General features: G+C 44.3%; 1 long non-coding RNA gene across 1 annotated transcript in view; it reads left to right on the plus strand.

The window, feature by feature from the left end:
- The window catches only part of LOC131482192 (uncharacterized), a 164,991-nt gene extending 149,366 nt beyond the window's left edge, over positions 1–15,625 (plus strand). Inside the window, exon 3 of the long non-coding RNA XR_009246796.1 lies at positions 15,331–15,625. This is a non-coding gene — a long non-coding RNA (uncharacterized LOC131482192). The remainder of the gene's footprint in view (positions 1–15,330) is intronic.
- Positions 15,626–21,360: the final 5,735 nt, after the last annotated feature.

Raw genomic sequence — 21,360 nt, forward strand, 5'->3', positions numbered from 1 at the left:
CAGAATTCTTTCTGTGCCGTACTCCTGAGTTCCCAGCCTCTGCTGGGCCTGCACATCAGAATCGAAGTGGTTCCCTGAATCTCTGCTGTGAAAGATTTTGGCATGGAGGAAAGGAGAGGTCGAGCAGCTGGGGCAGGAACCAGCACTCATGTGGGATGCTGGCATCCCAGGCAGTGGCTACTCCAGCTATACCGCACTGCCAGTCCCTGGGCCTCAATTTCAGGTCTGTGTGCTTCAGTTTATTCCTTCTGCTGGGAATGACAGGATCACCTGCTTCCTTAGGCTAAAGATGGCCTCCCAAGTATGTTCATACTGTCATCCATAGAAATGGAAGATGTTAGTTCATTTGGAAAAGGAGTCTTTGCAGATTTGATTTAAGATAGGGATTTGAGATGGGGAGAGTCTTCAGGATTCTGTGGGTGAGTTATTAATGCCGTCACAAGGCCTTGTACGAGGGAGGTAAGGAGGGGTTTTTGCTGGAGATAAAATTGAGAGAAGTCTGCAGATACCTGCTGTGGAGACTGGAGTGATGCAGTCACAAGCCAAGGCATCCTGCCTGCAGCCAGGAGAGACAGGAAGAGGTCAGAAGCAAACTCTGAGGTCCCCAGCAAGAGGCAGCCCGGCCAGCGCCTTGAGTGGTAACCCAGGCTTGCTTTCTGGCTCTGAGCACGGAATGCACTTGTCTCTTGAAGCATTCTGTGTTTGTGGAAATGTGTCACAGCAGTCATGTGAAGCTGATACACAGCTTCAGGGTGTTGTAGAGAGGATTTTATAAGATCACAACTTAGAACCCTTAACAATTGTTTTGTTTTGAAACTAGGGGAAGATTGCAGGGGACAGAACTGCTACCAACTGGGCTCTAAAAAGTGGGCATCTGGCTCTGGGTGGGTCATCCTAGTTTGCACGTTGAGCTTCCCTGTTCTCTTTTGGTGAAAAGGACCCAGTAAAAGTCATGCCCTGTTCACCTCTCCCAGAACTGCGAGGACCACATGAGTTAATGAACGTGAAAGCATTTGCACGTTGCCCCTGTGAACTGCTAAGCCACGGACACAAAGGCTGGGAGCAGGCTGAGGCAACATCAGAGAGGGCTGGGTGCAAGCTTTGTTTCTTTGCTCTGGGAGGTGAGATCATCCCTTTCGGCTTTTGTTGCTGTCTTTCTGAGCTCATTTGCTGGTTTTCCCCCTAATCCCGACCCCTTCAGCCCAGAACGGAGCCTCAGATGACAAAGCCGCAACAGCCCCGACCAGTGAATCTCCCCTGGGCCCTATTTCTTCTTGATTCTATGTTTTAAGAGGCACAAACAAAAATAAAAGCAAAAACCAGAATACACCGATCTTAGCAATGATTTACAGCGCCTGTCATGGATATTAGCTCAGCGGCTTGCAGCTTCACTGGACTAAGGCTTTGTTATGTTTCTGATCAGTTTCTTTAGGCCAGAATCCCAGGAGACTCAGTGAAAGGGTGTCAACTCTGGCCAAATGCTTGCACGTGGTGAAGATAAGCAGCCTCCAGGAAATGTGCTGTTTTAGCCGGAGAAGGCAAAGGAATACACATGAGACAAACCCAGGTCACTTCTGGCCAGTCCTGGCTTTGTCTTTTGCTGGTGTTTCTTCTGCTGTCCCTGTCTGCGATGATCAGTTGTGTAGGTCAAGAATTTGGTGGACCCGTCCAAGTCCTGTGTTCTCAGCTGTTACTCACTGGCAAATATAGGTTTCTAGTCATACAACCATTCATTCACTTTAAACAAAAGCAGACTGTATCAAAAACCCATTGCATTCCAGGCACTGTGCTAGGCCCTGGGGAAGCAGTGCTGAATGCAGCGAGTGTCTGGACTTTATAGTCTGGCATCAACAGCAACATTAACTGAAGAACAGCAAGACATGGAGGGTTATTGAAATGCTAGGAAGGCATCTCCAGTGAGGGAGGCTTCCCTGAGGCAGTGTCCCAAAGTGAACCCTGGCTCCTCAGGAGCCACAGGAAGGAAAGCACAGTAGGTGGCAGAGAAAGGAGAGATAGAGGTGAGGCTGAAGACAGCAGGACTAGCATGACCATCTAGTTGGCCATCTTTGAGTGCCCACTCTTTGGAAAAAAAAGATTATCCTCCCTGGTCTACTCTTGTGGAGGTGCATGGGTGTGGGCCTTCCCTGGACCTCTCCACTTCCCTGATTGATCTTGCTCATGCCAGGGTCATAACAAAGTCGGACTTGAAAGGCTGACCATCCAGGGTCTCCATTTAGATTTTCTCTGTGCATCCCCACCTGACACACACTCACAAGGGTTTTGCTTCCATTTCCTTCCAGGTCCCAAGTCTGTGTTCTGAACCCAGTATTCATCAAGCACTCATCACAAGACAGGCCCTGGGTTGGGGTCTGAGGCTGCTTTGCTGGACAGTCAGGCTTGCCACCTGCTACAGAACAGTGTCAAGTCCAGGGCGGGCGAGAGGGCTGTCGCTGGAACCTTTCTCCTTTGCCTGTGTAAACCTGCTGCCGTCCTCCAGCGGTTGCCCTCTTTCAGACTCTATTGCCACAGTTGTGTGGCAACAGCCCACACTCAGGACTTTCAGCCAAGGACTGCATTGCCGTCCCTGCAATAGACCAAGGAGACTTTCCAGCTCCTTTGTTTCTTTTCTCGGCTGCCTGGCCCCAGCCCCAAGCTGGAGGTGGGACGCTGCGCATTGTGCTGAGATCCACTGCTTTGCCTTGTGACTCGGGGTGCCCAGAAAGGCTGTCTTCCCTGTCATTTTCCTCTGGGCACAAGGCGCACTCACCATTGGCAAGTCTTCTGAAGGCAGCATAAGTACCTCCAGACCGCAGCAGATTCCCACTTGCCAGCAGTTAATGAACTGCTGCTGGGGATGCTTAATGCCCTGTGAAATCAGTCATTAATTGTAGAAACAACTGATTTCAGAGAGATCACAGCAATTATGAGTCGTTCATGATTGTGCTGGCAGAACAAATACATGGCCGTGCAGCCTGTTCTCCAGGCAGCCTGATGTGGCATTTTTCCTCGAATAGGGAGTGGTCATGGGCCGCTGACCCACACTCTTAAAACCTTGGCCACAAACACTGAAAGTTAACAACTGTATTCCTTGTGGGGGGAAAAATAAATGTTCACCTGCTGGCAGAAGGAGGCAGCATCGGACAGTGGATTAACTTGCTCTTGGCTGTGGCTGTTGCAGGTTCTAGAGGCTTCTGTGCTGCAATCCGGGGAATCTTTGGGGGTCATTGAGATTGCCCCCGGTCATCTCTGGGGTGATTTCTGAAAGTGGATTCTGAGATTTACTCTTCCTTTATTTTGTTTTAGAATAGAGTTGGATTTAAAACAAGCAGGTCCTTTTGTTACTAATGTAACCAAAACATACTCATTCTTTTTTTTTTTTTAACAGCTTCCCTCCTGGCAGGTCAGAACGCGGTCACTGTAACCACAACCAGTCTTTCTCTGACTTGTCTCTACTAATTCTCCTCTGACAATCTGAAAGTCCCCAGCTATTTTTGGAGCCCTAGGCTGTCCTTGGTGCAGTCCTTTAGGCCCTGGCCCCTTGTTTGTGGCTTCTGGGGATTTGGGATGCCTTGCTTGCTTACAAACCAGCATTCACAAGCACTGTGTTTGCATCTGGAACTGTTACCTTCAGTGTCTAGAATGAATGGTGATCACAGGAGCTTTCTTTCTTTATTTTTTAAAGATATATTTATTTATTTGAAAGTCAGAGTTGGAGGAAGAGAGAGAGAGAGAGAGAGAGAGAGAGAGAGGTCTTCTGTGTGCTGCCTCACTACTGAGATGGTCACAAAATCCAGGGCTGGGCCAGCTTGAAGCCAGGAGTCAAAAGCTTCATCTGGGTCTCGTATGTGTGTAGTGGAGGGAGGCCCAAGTACCTGGGTCATCTTCTGCAGCTTTTCCCAGGCATTAACAGGCAGGATCAGAAGTAGAGCAGTCAGGACATGAACCAGCACCAGTCTGGGATGCTGGCATTGCATGTGTGTGTGTGTGAGTGAGTCACTACTGATGCACTCCAACATAACAGTGATTTTTCTGAGAGATGAACAATGACTTTGAAGTCCTCCTTATACTCTTCTATGGTGTCTTAATTTATGGTGGTGAAAATGTCCTGCTTTCATAATATGATGAAAATTTTTACATCTAATTGAAACCTGTTCTGTTTTATTCATTGTAATAAAAAATGATGTCCTATTAGGATTTCCCAAAGCTCTTTGTTACTTGCTTTTATTAGCCAAAGTAAAGCAGAATACTAATAGGAAGATTAAAATACGAATTCAGAAAATAATGAAATCTCCAAAGATAGAGTTTAAATTAAAAAAAAAAACAGAAATTGCTTGTCCTATTTTTGAATCTGATGAAAAGTCATAGCAAAATATCAAATCCAAGTGTGACTTGGGCTGTGTCGGAGGAAGTAACTGTAGCAGAAGTGTGATGGGGTCAAGGGGATGGAGTTGAGGCAAAGATTGCATTGGAATGTTGGGCAGCACTGGCAATGGTCTTGTGCTTACGGGGGTACGTGTGATAAACTAGGGCCTGTTGTGGCCCCTGGAGTGATTTTCAACCAATCAAATCTGATCATCTTCATTCTGCTGTGAATTTTCACTTTTATTGGATTAATTCCCAATAAAAGCTTAATTCCCAATTCTCCTCTGTCTGAGTATTGAACTCCCACGTTGCTTATTTTACCAAGAACTGACTATTGTGAATACTCAAGGAAATGATTCCAACTTCCATCTGTCCTTAACTGAGGTTTTTTTCTTTTTTTTTTTTTATAAACATCATTGCATACAAATCTGGTTGTAAAATAGTGCCACACATTTGAATTCCAGTCAGCGGTGTGTTCAAATTACAATGCAAGTTGTTATTTCTTTGACAAAGTAAAGAAGTACAAAAAATCGTGAAATCAAGATTATGAATAAAATTCTTATCTAATTTATGAAGGAAGCAGCTGTGGGAGTTGAAGCAAGACTCTCAAAATTAGGTCATTTTAAATAGTAACTTTTAGGGTTAAAAAAATCAACAAAACAGCAAGCATGAGAAACACTTAAAATCTTTATAATCACAATCAGAGATTTCTTAAAAAAAACAAAGCTATAGCATAATAAACAGCAATATTGTTCTCTATTAGTGGTTGAACTCCACTGATATTTCTTGTACATACTCCATTTTTTTTTTTTTACTTAAGAAAAGCCTATATCTTCTCAGAGAGCCCCAGTTTTGAATACGTATTTTACAAGTAACAATAAAGGGAAATCTATACAAAGCATGTTCTGATTGGGAAGTGAGACGTAAGAATACTGGAGGATCTAGCTCAGTAAGATCCCAGACACTTCATAATCCTCACAAAGACCTTTACAGTGTGTCTTGTTAGCCAGCGTGTGGATGGTCTATCCATTACACTGTCTTAACTGCTAGGCCAGATGCCACTCCTGTTGTGTGAGAGTTAAATAAGAAAGGTTAAGTACAGGCTCGACACGATGGCTCAGTAACTAAATTCTCATCTTGAGTGTGGCCCGGGATCCCATATGGGCACCGGTTCATGTCCCAGTTGCTTCACTTCCCATCCAGCAACCTGCTTGTGACCTGGGAAAGCAGTCAAGGGTGGCCCAAAGCCTTGGGACCCTACATTTGCATGAGAGACCTGGAGAAGGCTCCTGGCTTTGGGGTGGCTCAGCTGCAGCTGTTACAGACACTTGGGGAGTGAACCAGTGAACAAAAGATCTTTCTGTCTGTCCCTCACTCTGTAAATCTTCCTTTCTAATATAAACAAATGAATCTTTTAAAAAGTGTAAGTTCACAAAGACTAGACATAGCTGGTCCAGAGCAGTGCGTAGTTGGTACAGCACCATGCCAGGCTTATTTCCTTCTCTGAAATCCAAGTTGTCCCACACTGACCACTTTGTGAAGATAGTCACTCTTCTCCCTCGTGTGAGCTGGATGCTGACAGCTCTTCACAGACAAGTTTGGAAGCCAGAATGAGATGGTTCCCTGGGTTTCCTGTTAGAGTGATGGGTTTCTTCACAGAATGTCCAGTGACTCTGGCATCACAGCCCCACAGCTCTGGGTAGCTATGAAGCAATCTAATCAGGAAATAAATTCAATGCAAACTAATACGCAATTTGGAAACCTTCTGAGAGTAGATGCATTTTACACTTTGGAAGGTTTTTGTCTTATTTTATTACTGAGTGTTCTGATAAATGAAAAGGAGAAGAGTTGTTCTTGAGCCAGAGAAACCCATTCAGTTAAATTAAAATTTAAATCCTCTCTGCATCTGCTCTGTCAGACTGGTGGGGCTTTGTCAGAAGGGACCCGAGCTGTGTGACACTGCTTTATATTTCTTTTTTTTTTCTCCTTGGTCCAAAAAGTCTTTATTGACTTTTCTTGTGATTTTGTTAGACTGTCACTAGGATGTTGCTCTTGCATATAAAGGAAAAGATTTAAAGTGTAAGGAGAGTGATTTTACATTTATAAATTGATTTAACAACCAGTAGAGCTTCCAAATAATTAAAAGCATGGGTGTGAAGTGCAGACAGATTTGGTTGGTGATCCTGCGCCAGCCACCCAACAGCTGTGTGACCTTGAGCAAATTGTTGCCTCTTCAAGTCTCTGTTCCCACATCTGTGAGTTGGAGATGACACTATTGCTAAATGAAAAGCTCAGTGGCTTATTCCTCCTGCAAGTGTGTGTCAGATGGGCTGGGGCCTGCTTAGCTGTGTGACTCTGCAGAGCTTGGTCGGGCTCATTCCCCATGTGCCGGTTGGCTGCATGTTGGATGGGGCCACTCTGTGCCACATGTGCCTCGTCCTCCTTGGCGTTGCAAGCTGGTGAAATCTGTTCTTCGCTGGAGATTCAGAAGAGCAGGAGCCTGCACCTAGATGCTCATGTTTTGCAAGCCTTTCATCCCTCTTGCTAACATTTCATGAGCTAAAGCAAGTCACATGACCACACATAAAGGCAGAGAATTGTGCCTCTCCCATGGGCTGGGATAGTGGATATGTCTGAACAATAATCATCTATTAAAATGTAAATACCACATTCTTTAGGCTGTTGTGATTTCAGGAAATAATCAATGTATTTTTATAGAGTTATTAGAACCTCTGGAATACTAAAATAGAGGCCAGCTCTTAATTCTACCAATTATCACTACCACACTACAAAGCAAACTCTTTATTAATACAGCTGATATCTTAAGGTGGGGAGACTATTATCAAAGCGTAGAAATCATATAGGTAGGTATAGGTGGCTTAAAATATATCCACAGATTTTGATACTCCTACAAATAGGATATAGCATCTAATCGTCCTCTTGAGTGACTTGGTGACTCACTACAAGAACTAATAGAACAGCAACAGAAGTGGCCATTCCTTTGTTGCTTTGGAGAGGAAGGCCATGCAAATGAAAACCCAGTTCTGGAAAATTCAGCAAAAGGCACCTGTCCTGGCAGGGTTTCTTGCCTTCATAGCAGGCATACAGCTGTCAGTGTGGGTACCATCTTGTGATGAACAGAGTGAAGCCAGAAGAATGGCTGAGACGTTGGCAGCAGCATACAAAATGATACCTCCAATTTTATCAGAAAAATTAACTGGGGTTGGCTAGGTCTGCTCTGACTCATACTCAGAAACCTTGCTTACAAAAACAGAAGAACGTATGCAGGATGAGTAATGGCCCCTGGAGATACATACTCCTGAGTATCCAGAACCTGTTGATGCTGTCTCATCTGACAAAAGGGACTTAGAGATGACTCAAGACTTCTATTTGGGGACATTGGCCTGGATTGTTTGTGGGGATGCTAAGTATAAGTCACAAGTGTCTGCACAGTAGAGGATAGAGGGAGGTTTCTTTACTGAAGAGAAAGCAACATTATGATGGTGGGAGCAGAAATAGTGATAGTCACAGCCAAGAAACAGGTGGCCTCCAAAGGCCTGAAGAGATGAGGCAAGGGCCCTTCTCTAGAGCTTCCAGAAGGACTCAGCCCTGGCTGCACCTTGATCTAGCACTGCAAGACTTTATTCAAACATTGGACACCTGCGTCTAAGAAAATAAGCCTCTGCTGTTGTTTGTGGTAGTTGGTACTGCAGCAAAAGGGATTCCTACAGTAGACTACAGAGATGAAGAAGACTACAAATGAAGTGCTTTCCCAGGCCACAAGCAGGGCGCTGAATGGGAAGTGGAGCAGTGGGGATACAAACCAGCATCCATATGGCATCCTGGGCATGTACAAAGTGAGGATTTTAAACACTTGGCCCAAAGTGCTTTGCCAGAGCAGGGTAGATGTTGATGTGGTCTGGGGGGGTGGCGGTCTGGGAAAGCTCTCCTGAAGGAGTGATAAGTAGCCGAGCTGGTCTTGACGAGGGGCACGCAGGCAAAAAGCAAGAAGCTTTTGATTTGGGGGTAAATGATTTATAACATGGAGACAGATCCTGACTGCTGGTTTACTCTCCAAATTCTTGCAACAGGTGAGCCTAGGCTCACCTGAGATGAGAGGTGGAGACTTCTGTGCAATTGTCCCATGCGGGTGGAAGAAACTTGGTTTCTTGAACTAATACCACCGTCTCTCAGGGTCTGCATCAGTAGGAATCAGGAACAGAATCAAGAGCTGAATTCAGGCATTCCTATATGAGATGGAGCTATGCCAAATGCCTTCCTGTCTCCTACTTGACATTTTGTGTGTGCCAGTCATTATTGAAGAAGATGCCATTGTTTTTTTCCACTTTGCAGATAAGAAAACGAGATGACCCCTCTTTCCTCTCCCTCTACTTTCTTTCGCTACTGTTTGTACTTCTTTTTTTTTTTTGTTCTCTCTTTGAACAATCTGTGTAAGGAAAAAGCCTTACTAGCCTTTATTCACCTTATATTCCGTAGGTATATGATGGAGTTCATGTCAACACTGTAAACACGTTAACAAACTCATGTGGACGTGTGTACTCAGACACACAAACGTGCAAACACACAGGATTTGGGGATGTCACACTTCTCTGCTTATGAAAAACAAAGCGGCTTTAGTTTTGACATGCTTCAGCAGAAAAGAGCGTTTCTCTTTTCTTCCATCATTTGCTTAAAGGCAGTGATAGAACGATCGTTCATTCACTGCCGCTCCCACAATTCTGTTGTATCAAACTGTCCTTTGGTGAATAGTTGCAGGGTTTTTTTTTTTTTTTTTTGGTCATTCTGCAGCTCTGGCTTCTTATAAAAGCGTATCCTTTCTGAGGGAAACATCAAAGCCAGAGGGTATTCAGAGTTAGAAATGGTTCTGTCTTTTCATTCAAGCACAATCCCGTTAGAGACCCAGCTCTCAGGGCCAGGGATTCCCTTCTAGGGAGCCTTGATCAAGAGAACAATTTTGAGATCAGTGGCTTCAGTGGTCCATACTTTTTTAAAAAAAAGTAAGGGCATCTGTTTACTTTCTGTAAATGTCAGCTTCTCCAATACCTGGTGAAAGAAGCATATTCTTGCATGGGCTGGATCTGGGTTTTTGGTCCAGGGGAAAGCGAGGGAACAGGACCAGTACCAGGTTTTGTTCATATGCCAGTAGCGTCAGGCGGCTTTGAATTATGTCTGAGGGTGTTTTAGAAAATCGCTCGTTCATGAACAGCTTCCTGAGAATAATGGACAGCTACACCCACTAGACATTGATTCTCAAACTTTGATCACAGCAAGATCACCTATAGAACCTGGAAAATATGCAAAGTATCAGGCGTGTCCTGTTTTAGGGATTTGGGGCATGTGTCCTTTAATGGCCCACTCAGGTGCCATTGCTATCAAGTAAGAGTGAGACCTTCTGCACTGAAACACACACCCCACAGGTTAGGGTGCTTTAAGATAACCTGGGCAAACTTTTGATCTGCCAAATAAGATAAGGTCCAGGTGATCTTAACCCAGAATCCCACCCCACTGCTCTCTTCCTATCTGCTGTGTGCTTCCAGTCATAAGAAGACCGTAGGCTGGTTGCTTATCCTGAGTCCTGAATATAACAGATCTTTTTCTTCCCTACCATGGGAAGAAATTTAATCGACTGTGGTAAAACTGGAGGCATCTAGCATCTGAGGGTAAAGCCCTGGGGACAGAGCCTTTTGTGCTGGTGGTGAGGCGTTGGCTGTCGCAGCGGCCATGAGCGTTTGCGTGGAGTGACTTATTGAAGCCCCAAAGAATATAGCTTCCTAAAACTTTTGAAGTCCAGCACTAGATTTCTATTCTGTAGGACTGGAGATAGACTGAGTGTTAAGGGTGGGGCAGGTCTTTGCTCCAGTCAAATCTGTTTCTAGGTTACGTTTTCCTAAACATTCAGCACCTAGCCTCTCCTCTGATGCTAGGTTCAGCGAGATTAAAAGAGCCCATTTTAGGAGAGGAGACTGAGGCATAAGCAAGACAACATGACCTGCTCTGGGTCTCTGGGAAGATGAATTCTGTGGCTGTTATAATGTCCATTGACTTCTGGTATTTGACAGAGCTGAAGGTGTAGAAAAGAATCTCCCCAAACTTGTCCTTAGCAGGCTCTCTTCAAGTGCTGTTTCTTTTTTTTTTCTTTTAAAGATTTATTTATTTTATTACAAAGTCAGATATACACAGAGGAGGAGAGACAGAGAGGAAGATCTTCCGTCCGATGATTCACTCCCCAAGTGAGCCACGACAGGCCGATGCGCGCCGATCTGAAGCTGGGAACCAGGAACCTCTTCTGGGTCTCCCACGCGGGTGCAGTGTCCCAATGCATTGGGCCGTCCTCGACTGCTTTCCCAGGCCACAAGCAGGGAGCTGGATGGGAAGTGGAGCTGCCGGGATTAGAACCGGCGCCCATATGGGATCCCGGGGCTTTCAAGGTGAGGACTTTAGCCGCTAGGCCATGCCGCCAGGCCCATCAAGTGCTGTTTCTACAGAAAGCCATGGCTATGCTACTAGACTGAGGGCTCTGGCGATAAACTGTCATTAATGAAATTTCAATATCTTCCCACGAAGTGAAAAACAAAAATCCATAAGAGGCCCTGATGAGCCATTAAGTGTTAGTAGAAATAATACAAGTGCACAACCGGGCACGTTAATGAACTAAGTGAACCCAACCTAGCCCACCACAACCTGTAACTCTGAGTTTCACAATACTTGTGTTTGTGGGTTAAGAGTAATAGTAACCCAGCAGTGAAGAATATCTGTAGCAACTGGAAGACTCTGAATCCCTACCCCAGCTTTCTGGTTAACACAGACCCTGGGGGACAATGGCTTATATAACAGGGTTGAGCTTACAGCCCTTAGCTTTGGTCCTGGCTGTTGTAGGCATTGGGAGTGAACCAGAAGTGGATGGGAACTGCTTCTGTCTCTGCCTCTTAAGTAAATAAAGAGAAAGTTAAAGAAAAATAATAATGAAAATCAGTGAGGCAGGATTGCATAAGTTAATGTTAGAGCCCCTTTGCTCATTAACTGATGGAGTGAACTTTGACAAGTTACAGAAACTCTAAACTTGTGTTTCCAATGTCTAAGATGGGAACAATCATGTCTAGTTGTAAAGGCTGAACAAGAAGAGCTCTTTATTTCAGCTTATGACTCCCCAGCCTCTCAGTGGACTCAATACCTTTTCCTATGTGTTTGGCCATCAGTAGACCCTCTCTTGTTGAATATATGGTTATGTGCTTAATCTAGGTTTCTTTGGAGTTTTTGACTTATGTGTAGGTGCTGTGGGTAGGATGCAGAATGTTCCCCAGAGGTCTGTGTGTTAAAAGCCTAATCCTCAGGGTGCCGTGATGTGGAGGAGGTGGGAACTAGTGGGAGAGTCTTAGGTCACTGGGGATGTGTCTTGAAGTGAGTCCTCATAATATCCATCATGGGTCTGTGTCATGGACTGTTCAGACTCCAAAACTATGGGCTCTATAAACTTCTCTTTTCTACTTAAGTACTTGATTCAGGTTATTTCATTATAGTAAAGAATGAGCACTCCAATATGACTATTGATTTTTTTATTACCTATATTCGCATTGTGGACTCCCTAACTCTAGTTTTTAAACAACTGTATCAAGACATAACTTAACGTAAAATCCAGTCATCATACAATTCATGAATTTTTTGGGGGGAAGGATAAATTTATTTGAGTTGTGAATTCATTACCACAGTATTGTTTTTAGATTGATTTTACCATGGGGAGCATTCTGTTGTGTCCATTTACAACTTACTCATTCACCACCCCTAACCATAGGCAACTAACTACTAATCGTCTCAATCTCTTTGTCATTTTTGGAGGCTTTGTGTCCGATGGAGTCATGCATACTCAATGTAATCTATTTCATCTGGTTTCTTTTTCAGAACAATGATCTTAGACTCATCCACTTTGTAGCATGTGTCAAGTTATAGTTCCTGTTTATTGTTGAGTCAGATTCTATCGCAGGGATGTCTCCAGGTCTGTTTTATCCAGTCCTCAATATACATGTATGAAAACTCAGCCAGGATTGCGCCTCCCCAACCGTGACCATGACCATACAATCAGACAAGTAACCTTGGGCTTTGTTGCCAGCTTGATTGTCCCCTCTATTGGTAATGGACCTTGGCATGGGCGTTGCCCCTTTTAGCTGTGGCAGAGAGGCAGTCCATCTACACCTGCCTATCCTGAACAGAGCCTTTGCAAATCTAGCCAGCAAGGAGCAGTAATTCAGTGATGATAATGATGGTGGTGGTAGTGTGGTAGTGATTATGGGAGGGATGTTAATGGCATTGAAGATGTTGGCGGCGACAGCAGGGGTGATTGTGGTAGTGACGGTGATAATGGTAGTGGTGTTGATAATGGTGATGGCTGTGATTGTGACACTAGCAATCCTAGGCCTGAATTTTACAGTTTCACTGTGTTTATCTAAAGTTTAGCAGCTCTAGAAGCATAAATCCTACATGGATCTCTGTGGGCCTTTATTGATTTCGGGAACATTAGTTTTCTTTGTCATTTTTGGAAATCTACGTCTGCCTTCCAATTTAGCTTAGCTGTTAGGTCTACTGTCACAGATAATTGTAATTTTTCTGTAGAAATATGTGTTAGTGGGTTGGTGCGATTGCTCTGTTAGCTAATAATCCTCTGCCTGCAAGCGCTGGCATCCAGTGTAGGTGCCAGTTCAAGTCCCAGCTGCTCTACTTCTCATCCAGCTCCCTGCTTTTGGCCCGGGAAAGCAGTGGAGGATGGCCCAAAGCCTTGTGACCCTACATCTTTGTGGAAGGCCAGGAAGAAGTTCTGAACTCCTGGCTTTAGATTAGATCAGCGCAGGCCATTGTGGTCACTTGGGAAGTGAACCAGCAGATGGAAGAAATTTCTCTCACTGTGTCTCCTCTCTGTAAATTTGTATTTCCAACAGAAATAAATACATCTTTTATAAAATATGTATTGGTGCTTTGGTTTCAGCATGTATGTTCTTTTGGTTTTGTTCAGAGAGATTCTCACCATCCTGAGATCATTGACAGATTCTCTTAGTGCATTCCTCTAATGTTTTACAGCATTGCTGTTTACATTTGAAGGCTCCTGATTCATGTGAAATTGGTTTCTGTAAGGCTTGTACAGATTTATAATTTGGTGAAGCAAGTAATAAATTTTTTTAGCTAATGCTAAAATTTCCAGAGGGCAAGTGTTGTGCATTTCACATCAAGCTGGTACATGGGATCCTGCATTCCAAGCTGAAGTATATGGGATCAAGTCCCAGCTCTGTGTGATCCAGCTTCCTGTTGCTCTTGGTGGGCAGCAGATGGTCAGTCCTTGGCTTCCTGCCATTCATGCCAGAGATTGTGGCTCTGGGCTGGCCTAACTCTAGCTGGTGAGGGCACTTGGGGAGTAACTTGGTAGATAGATCCTTTGTCTCTCTCATTAAGATGCTTTCAAAACAAATAAATGAACAAACAAATGACAATTGTGCATATAATCCTTACCATCAAATTAGAGTATTTCTTAATTTTTTATTTTCTTTTATGTACTCATATTCTTTGCCAAATATTTCTCTTTCTTTTAAAAACATTTATTTATTTGAAAGGAAGAGTTACTGAAAAGGGGGGAAACAGGAGTCTTTCAGCTATTGGCTCACTCCCCAAGTGGCTGCAAGTGGCTGGAGCTGACCCGATCCCCAGCCAGGAGCCAGGAGCTGGTTCTTCTCTTGGAACAGGAGCCCAAGCACTTGGGCCACCTGCTGCTGTTGCTTTCTAAGGTGCATTTGCAGAGAACTAGGTCGGAGCGGAGCAGATGGAACTTGAATCAGTGCCCACATGGGAATGCTGGTGCCTCAGGCGGCAGGTTTATCTGCTATTCCACGTCACCAAGCCCATCAAATATTTCTTATGAAGTCTTTACACGTGGGGGATATTGAGCTCTCATTTATTGTATTTGCTGCACCTATCTCATCACCTCACTATTGACTGGATAAATTCATCTTCTCATAATAGCATTCAAAATAATTTTAGAAAAATGAGGAAATGAAAAATATAAAAACATATGCCATTTCACTTATACCTTAGTATTTATGCGTTTCTTAACTTGTGTGTGGATACACATTTACTCACACAATAAGATAACCTGTCATATGATGGTTTTTTCTGCTATCATGAACTTCTCTCAATCACTTCATCCCCATTGTATTAGTCAAAAAATATCTGTTACCTGAATGTGCTCTAGTTCATTTAATTTGTTTCCTTTGGTTAGTTCATTAGGTTCATTGCCACATTTTTCACCTGTATCTAACACTCCGAAGAACCGTCTTGTAGCTCGGTTGTCACAGATGTCTTACTTACTTCCTCGTGTGCTTCGCCAGAGAGTATACCAACCACTGGGGCTTCTGATACAGGTTGACAAATTGGCCTTCAGAAAACTCACTCCAATTTATATCCTCACTGTGATTTATATGAATAACTACATATACGACAGCAAGTATTACCATTTTAACAGGATCTCCGCAAATTTGAAAGAAAATTGAAATCTTCAGTATGTTTAAGATGCATTAACGCATATGCTAATTTTCATAAAAAAGTAAAGTGTGAATATCAGTGTATATACATGTCTGTCTATATACACCAGCTTGTATGTTTATGTATTGATGCATTTTTAAAAGTGGCAGTAACTTGGTGTTTAAGGACTTTGATCATTTTTCAGGTTAAGCAATTTACATTATTTCAGAAATTGCCTCTTTGTGTTTCTTGCCTACTTATTAAATGAAAGTATTGATCCTTTTATTATTTATTTGTGTTATTTTACTTTAGAAATATGAGACTGGTGTTTCTGCAGTGTGCATTTCCTCACTTTAGAACCATAGTTAATATAGCCCTGATGATATAGCATTTATATTGATAACAAGAAAATGGTCTCATTTGACTTCTTCCTTTTCTTCTCTCCCTCAGGTGAGTTGATGGCAGACATCTGTCAGAAAGTCTCCCTCCAGTCCTGATTTTCCTCCTACAAAGGGCCATGCAGCTCTTGCCTGGGAGATGGGGTCTTGAGTCCATGCTGACTGCTGGACTTGCCCTGCCAACAGAATGGGATGGGAGTGATGATGTGCTGCATGAGGCTTCGCATGCCTTCCTTTGCGTTGAAACCCGCCGAGGTCCAGTGAACAGGCCTGGACTAACCTGCTGGATGATGAGAGATGTTTGGCTGCATCGCTCGATTGCCTCAGCCGTGACAAGCCAACTGCCAGACTGGTAAGTGAGGGTGTCCTTGACCACCAGGCTCCACTGACCTGCAGCTGTGTGCAGACCTGTGAGCAGGTCTGGGTGAGGTCATCACTGAAGGCTATGGTCAGCAGAGCTGGGGACCATCCCACCGGATCATCAGCAGTAATGCATAGTGGTTACTTAACAGTGTGAAGGCTTTGGCTGTTTGTTACAGAGTAGCAAGCAAACAGGGTGGTACAGAATCTCATCTATTTTCTTATGTTACAGGATTGTGATTTTATAAGTATTGTATTATTCAGTGGTTATTTTTATATTAGTGTACTCATACTTTATAACCATATGGAAGTATTTAATATTCATCACCAATTATTTTATCTGGTGTGCTAATGTTTGAATTCTGGATTTTGATTGATTTTTTCTTTTTCTGCATATTGATGAGTAAATCATCAGCAGGCAGTACTATGAGGAAGCATTTCTGTTATTGTTACCCTTCATTTTTACTTGCAGCATAATTTATACAAGGCTGAGTTTTGTTGTTGGTTGGTTCATTTGTTTCACAGCTCCATGAAAATGTGGAGTAGATTTACATCGGCTGAAGTAATTAGAGCAACTTCAGTGCATTCACAGATATTATGGTTGATTGATAAACTAAAATTCAATTCCCTGAAACAAAATCACAATGAGTAAATACAAATTTACCACAATAGTAAAGTCATTATTGTCTTATTTAACATATACAGTAGCAAACGACTTAGGTTGGAGTAGCATTTATACAGAGCTTCGAATAAACAAAGGAGCAGAAATTCAACTTTTCTTAATAAAAACGTATTTCTGACAAGGAAAGACTTTTACCCCACCCTAGTGAATATCTCTACTTTTATGTTTAAGTCATTTGATCTTGTTCTGCTTGTACCCTTATTTATACATTGGCTCACATTTTTGTATCATTACTCAGTCTTAAAATCTTTCAAAGTTACCTGTGAAAGTAAGTTATTTAGCCACTAACAATATGAGGTCTAACCATTTTATATTTTCCTAATATTTTATCAGTTTCTCCCCTAAATTAATAGATGGAAATAAAAATGTGATGTACCATGGGCTGTTTATCATTTAATCATTTCAGGTGCTTTTGTCCACTTGGCTGGGCATAATGGTTACCTTCCCAGGGTTCCCATTCTTTGTCTCTTCTGAAACTGCTAATACGGTATTCTGTGCCTCCCCAACCCCCCGGCTCCGGCGCTCACTGTTGAAAAGGCAACATGATTTACTGTATAGGTAACCAAAGTTTTGAAGGAGACTGAGAGGGAAGGAGAGAAGGAAGAGAAAAAGAGAGAAAGAAAGAGATGGAGGAGCTAGAGAGAGAGAGAGAGAGAGAAAGAGAATATGAATGAATTAAAGATATATGGCTGCTAGCATTTTTGAAGTAGAAGACAGCTGAAGATGTAGGTGGGTCCAAAGCAGGAGCAGGTAAGGACATCTCCTCTCTCACATCACCCTCTCCCTGCAGTCTCCCCTGCTTCCTGAAAAAACTGGCCTTCACACTTTAGTGAGGCTCATCCGGAGCTCTAACCTGCAGAACTCTAAGTTACTGTGTTAAGTCACGGAGAGTGCTGTGCTTTGCTATACCAGCCCTAGGTGACTGGCATCCTCCATAATGGCTTACAGATATGTACACCTGTACGTGTGCTTTAGGCATTCACATATAGTTTGTTTTCTTTCTTTCTAGGAATGGTATTAGAAAGGACATGCAGGAAGGCTTTTGTAAGCAAAGAGCTCAGAATTTGACAGCAAAACTTCAGTCACTTAGTGACCTTGTATGTGGCGTACAACAGAGGCGTGTGCAGAGTGCAGAGGGAGGATTCAGAGGAGCTCTTCTGACCAGGAGATGTCGGAAAAACATCTGTAGGGAGAGGTGGACAAAGACAGGCCGGGGAAGAGGGATCAGCATGTGCAAAGTCACAGGAGCAGGAGTCAAGGCAGTGAGTGGGAAGCATGGCACGGACTGTGCCCACAATGGCTCTCCCATCAGTGGCTGGCTCACTGTAGTACCTGGGCAGCCAGACCCTCACAGCAGAGCCAGAGCCAGGGAAGATCTTCACCTGCCAGCTGGACGCCTGGCTCCAGAGGTGCCGTCAGTCTCCTGGTTCGTGAGCACTGAACGTCAATAAAAATAATCAAACGAAACCAGCAGTCCATAAACAATATTAACTCCAGGAGTGGTGGGACACAAAGGCGGAGGGAGAGTGTTGGAGTGACGCACATTTGAGGACTTGGACAGAACCTCAGGGTGAGATGTGTCTTCTCTATTAGCAACAGATGCTGATCAAACGATTGGGACTATAGTGGTTTGGCTTTCTATTTTGAGAGGAAGACCATGTTCTTTTCCTTTTTTGACACATTTCATCACGAAGACTGTTCTTCTCTCCAGCTATCAGCTTCTGCGCACTGTTACAAGTCCTCGAGGTGAAGCCTAGAACCCACATCTGGTCTGGCCTCTGGCCTTGCTCACACACATGGTGCTGGGACTCTGACATCAGAATTCAGATTTTTTTTCTGCCTGCCCATAGCAATAAAATTCAAATAGCCAGCACTCTGATATTCAGCTCATGCATAAAATCAGATCGATTGGTTTTGCACTGTTATGGGATGCAGTCCTGTCGATATTGTGAAAAGGTAACAGAGATTCAGATACTGAGTCAGCATAGTTAGTGTTTCTTTTAGCATCCTTTACCTGGTTTAATTAATTCCAGTTAACTAGCAGTGGCTTCCAGTGGCCTGACTTGTGCTGCGTGGCTGGGGCCTACAATTCAAAGGCCTTATCAACAGGATGGTCTCTGCCTATCCATTCCTTGGCATTTTTGTGAGTTATCTCACTTCATTATTTATATTTTATTTATATAGCACGTCCTATGTGCCAAGCATTCTTTCAAGCACTTAAAGATATTAACTCTTTTAATCTTCATAACGGCCCCACACAGCAGAGGCTATTCTTAGCCCAGTTTAGGTGATGAAAAAAACTGAGGCACGGAGAGGCTAATAAATTTCCTGAGTGTCGTGGCTTGTAAGTGGCAGAGCAAGGATCCAAATGTAGACCATGCAAAGTTGGCCCAATCCAGTGCTGCCTCATGGGGCTGGCAAGGCTGGTTATCTGCAGTGTCTCCTGCCCCTCACCTCTACTCAGGGCTGGAAGCCACATCTCGTAACCCCGGGAGCTTCTGGCTGCTTTCAAGCTGATGGCAGACCCAGGCCAGCCTGGCCCCACACTCTGTCCGAGCTGGGTTCTGTCTTTTTGCCTGGTCTTGGCCCCTGACATATGATGAAGCCCAGGCATGAGGGGCAGAAAGAGGCTCCCTCTGTTCCCCTTGCTTGCCAGGAGTTGCAAGCCAGCCACTGGGGAAAAGGGTAGGGACGAGCTCTGGCAGCCTGATCCTGCTACCACCCAGGGATGTGCCCAGCCCCTAGCGGCAGTCAGGGCCTTTCCTGGCAACCAGCAAAGGGATGCCAACAGGAAAGGCAACCTGCTCTCCTGTTGTGTCACACTGAGTGCTACTCATTCCTGTCCCTGCTTCTAGAGTTTGGGAGAAATTGGAGTTCTTGTCACAGGCTCCAGATAGTGTGCTAATCCCTTGGGAGTTGGAGAATGGAGGCCTTTCTGTGATTCTCAGTGAGAGTCCCTGGTGTATGCACCTGCAGGGATTGGCCTCTATGGCGGAGCCTTGGTAAAGCAGACCCCACCCAGGGAGTCTGTATCCCCTCCACCTGGGACTTGATTCCTTAGGATTCAGGATGGTACCTGAGCAGTTCCCTTTCTCACTGCATTTTTTTAGTCAACAGACACAGAAGAGCTGGGCAGGCCCTGGACCAAACACAAGGAAAGCAGACAAGCCAGCCACACTTTCTGTTCCTCAGTTCAGAGTCTGGGGGAGGGGAGTAGAGAAGTGAACAGTTGTGTTGAGAGACCAGAAAGGCTTTGATGGTAAGAAACAAGATGGAAAGATGGGAGGGACAGGTCCAGGGTGGACATGACCTTTCTCAGGGATAACACCTGTACTACGTCAGCTCCCGAGAAGCAAATGGTGATGGATGGAGGTTACCTGAGCAGAGCGGGAGAGAGTGTTTAGGCCCAGGAAAGGGCTGAGTAAGAGCAGAAACACTTCAGATTGTTGACCAATGTGATTCCTGATGATTGGATTAAAGCTTGGCGCAGTGAGTGGATGCTGTGGTGACAGCATGTGAGATTTGGTGCTGTAGCAGTTATGTTGTGATTTGAGAGATGCTTAGCCTGGGAATTCTAGCCAGTACCTCTAGGATGTTAGATGGACTTTATGTGTCCTTGGGATCTAAGCTACTCTTGTTGATTTTTGTTTGTTTTGTTTTTGTGACTTTGTGTTCTTGATGATGTGAATGCACGTATTTACATGAGCTTCTGTGTTTTCCCAGCATCACCCACTCAGGTGGGGTCCCTGATCTGTGTATGGGAGCGGTCAGCGTGGAAGCGCAGGGGCAGGTGCGTGACTGCCATGTGCCGCCTCCCCTGTCTTCTGCTCAGGAGCCACACTCAGGTGGAGGATGCCAGCCCTGCGGCTTTGGGAAACTTTAAAAATTCATCATTATTTTTAAAAGTTAATACTTATGATGAAAAGTGTTCTCTTTGATGTGAGAGTGCTTTTGGAGCCTGGGTGACCTATATTGCCAACATGCTCTGTGTATGAGGTGAGGCAGGGATTGGCTGGGGAATTACCCGTGTTTAATGAACACTAAAATTAGAATTTGACTGAAATCCACAGAACTGGCTCGGCAGCAAGTTCCAGATGCCCCTGGGGAGCTGTGGGCAGCTCAAATTCACCCACAGGCATTTTTGAATTTTTTTTTTTTTTTTTTTGGTAATCAGCATAGTTTGCTCTTTTGAGCCGAGAATGCTGCTTGCAGTCAAAGGCCTCTCTCCCCTCCCCAACCCCCGGCCACTGCCACTGAGGCTTTGGGGACAGCTAAGCATCTCTGTGAACCTTTGTCACATTGGTCATGCCTGCATGAAGCCTGGCGACAGTCCATCTCCTCGTTTCCCCTCTTGTCAGTGACCACACTGTCTTGGGAAGTTCTAAGGACTATCACAGTGTCAGGGGTGGCCACATCATTGACTGAAAACTGCCCTAGCTGGACTCTTGTTCGTAGATTCCCCTGCACAGTGTTCTGGAGTGGATTTTGACCATCTCAGGCCCGATAGAAACCACACTTTCCATTGATCCTGATGAGAGCCGGCCACGTGCTTTGATCAGTGAGCGACTCTCCAATCTCCGAAACCAGCAGGACAAAGACTGAAGAAATGGTGACAAGGAACAAGTTTGGAGGGGTAGCTGCCCCACCTCCCAAGAGGCCGTACAGGAAAGAATAAGGGGCAGAACACAATGTTGGTGCCAGACCTCTTCAATCCTGGGTCCTCATGCTTCAACCTGCTTCATCCACTGACAGCAGACTGCTGGCACTCAAATTATTGGGGAACACTTTGTTTTAGTTTTAAAAGTATTTATAAAAATGCTTTTTAAAAAAAGGAAAAATGAAATGAAAAAACGAATCCTAAATGAATACTCCTGACCTCTTTACTCCCTACTCACTAGCGAGTTGATATCAGCATTTTGATGTAGGGTGTTCTGTAGGCTTTTTTTTTTTCCTCTTATACAGATATTTAGACACCTGTCTGTCAACTCTTTGAAAAGTCTCTCCCTTCTTATGGCATTTCCGCCTTCCAGACTTACCTCT

The sequence above is a fragment of the Ochotona princeps genome, chromosome 16 (genome assembly GCF_030435755.1).
Source record: "Ochotona princeps isolate mOchPri1 chromosome 16, mOchPri1.hap1, whole genome shotgun sequence".
In the NCBI taxonomy this organism is placed as follows: Eukaryota; Metazoa; Chordata; class Mammalia; order Lagomorpha; family Ochotonidae; genus Ochotona; species Ochotona princeps.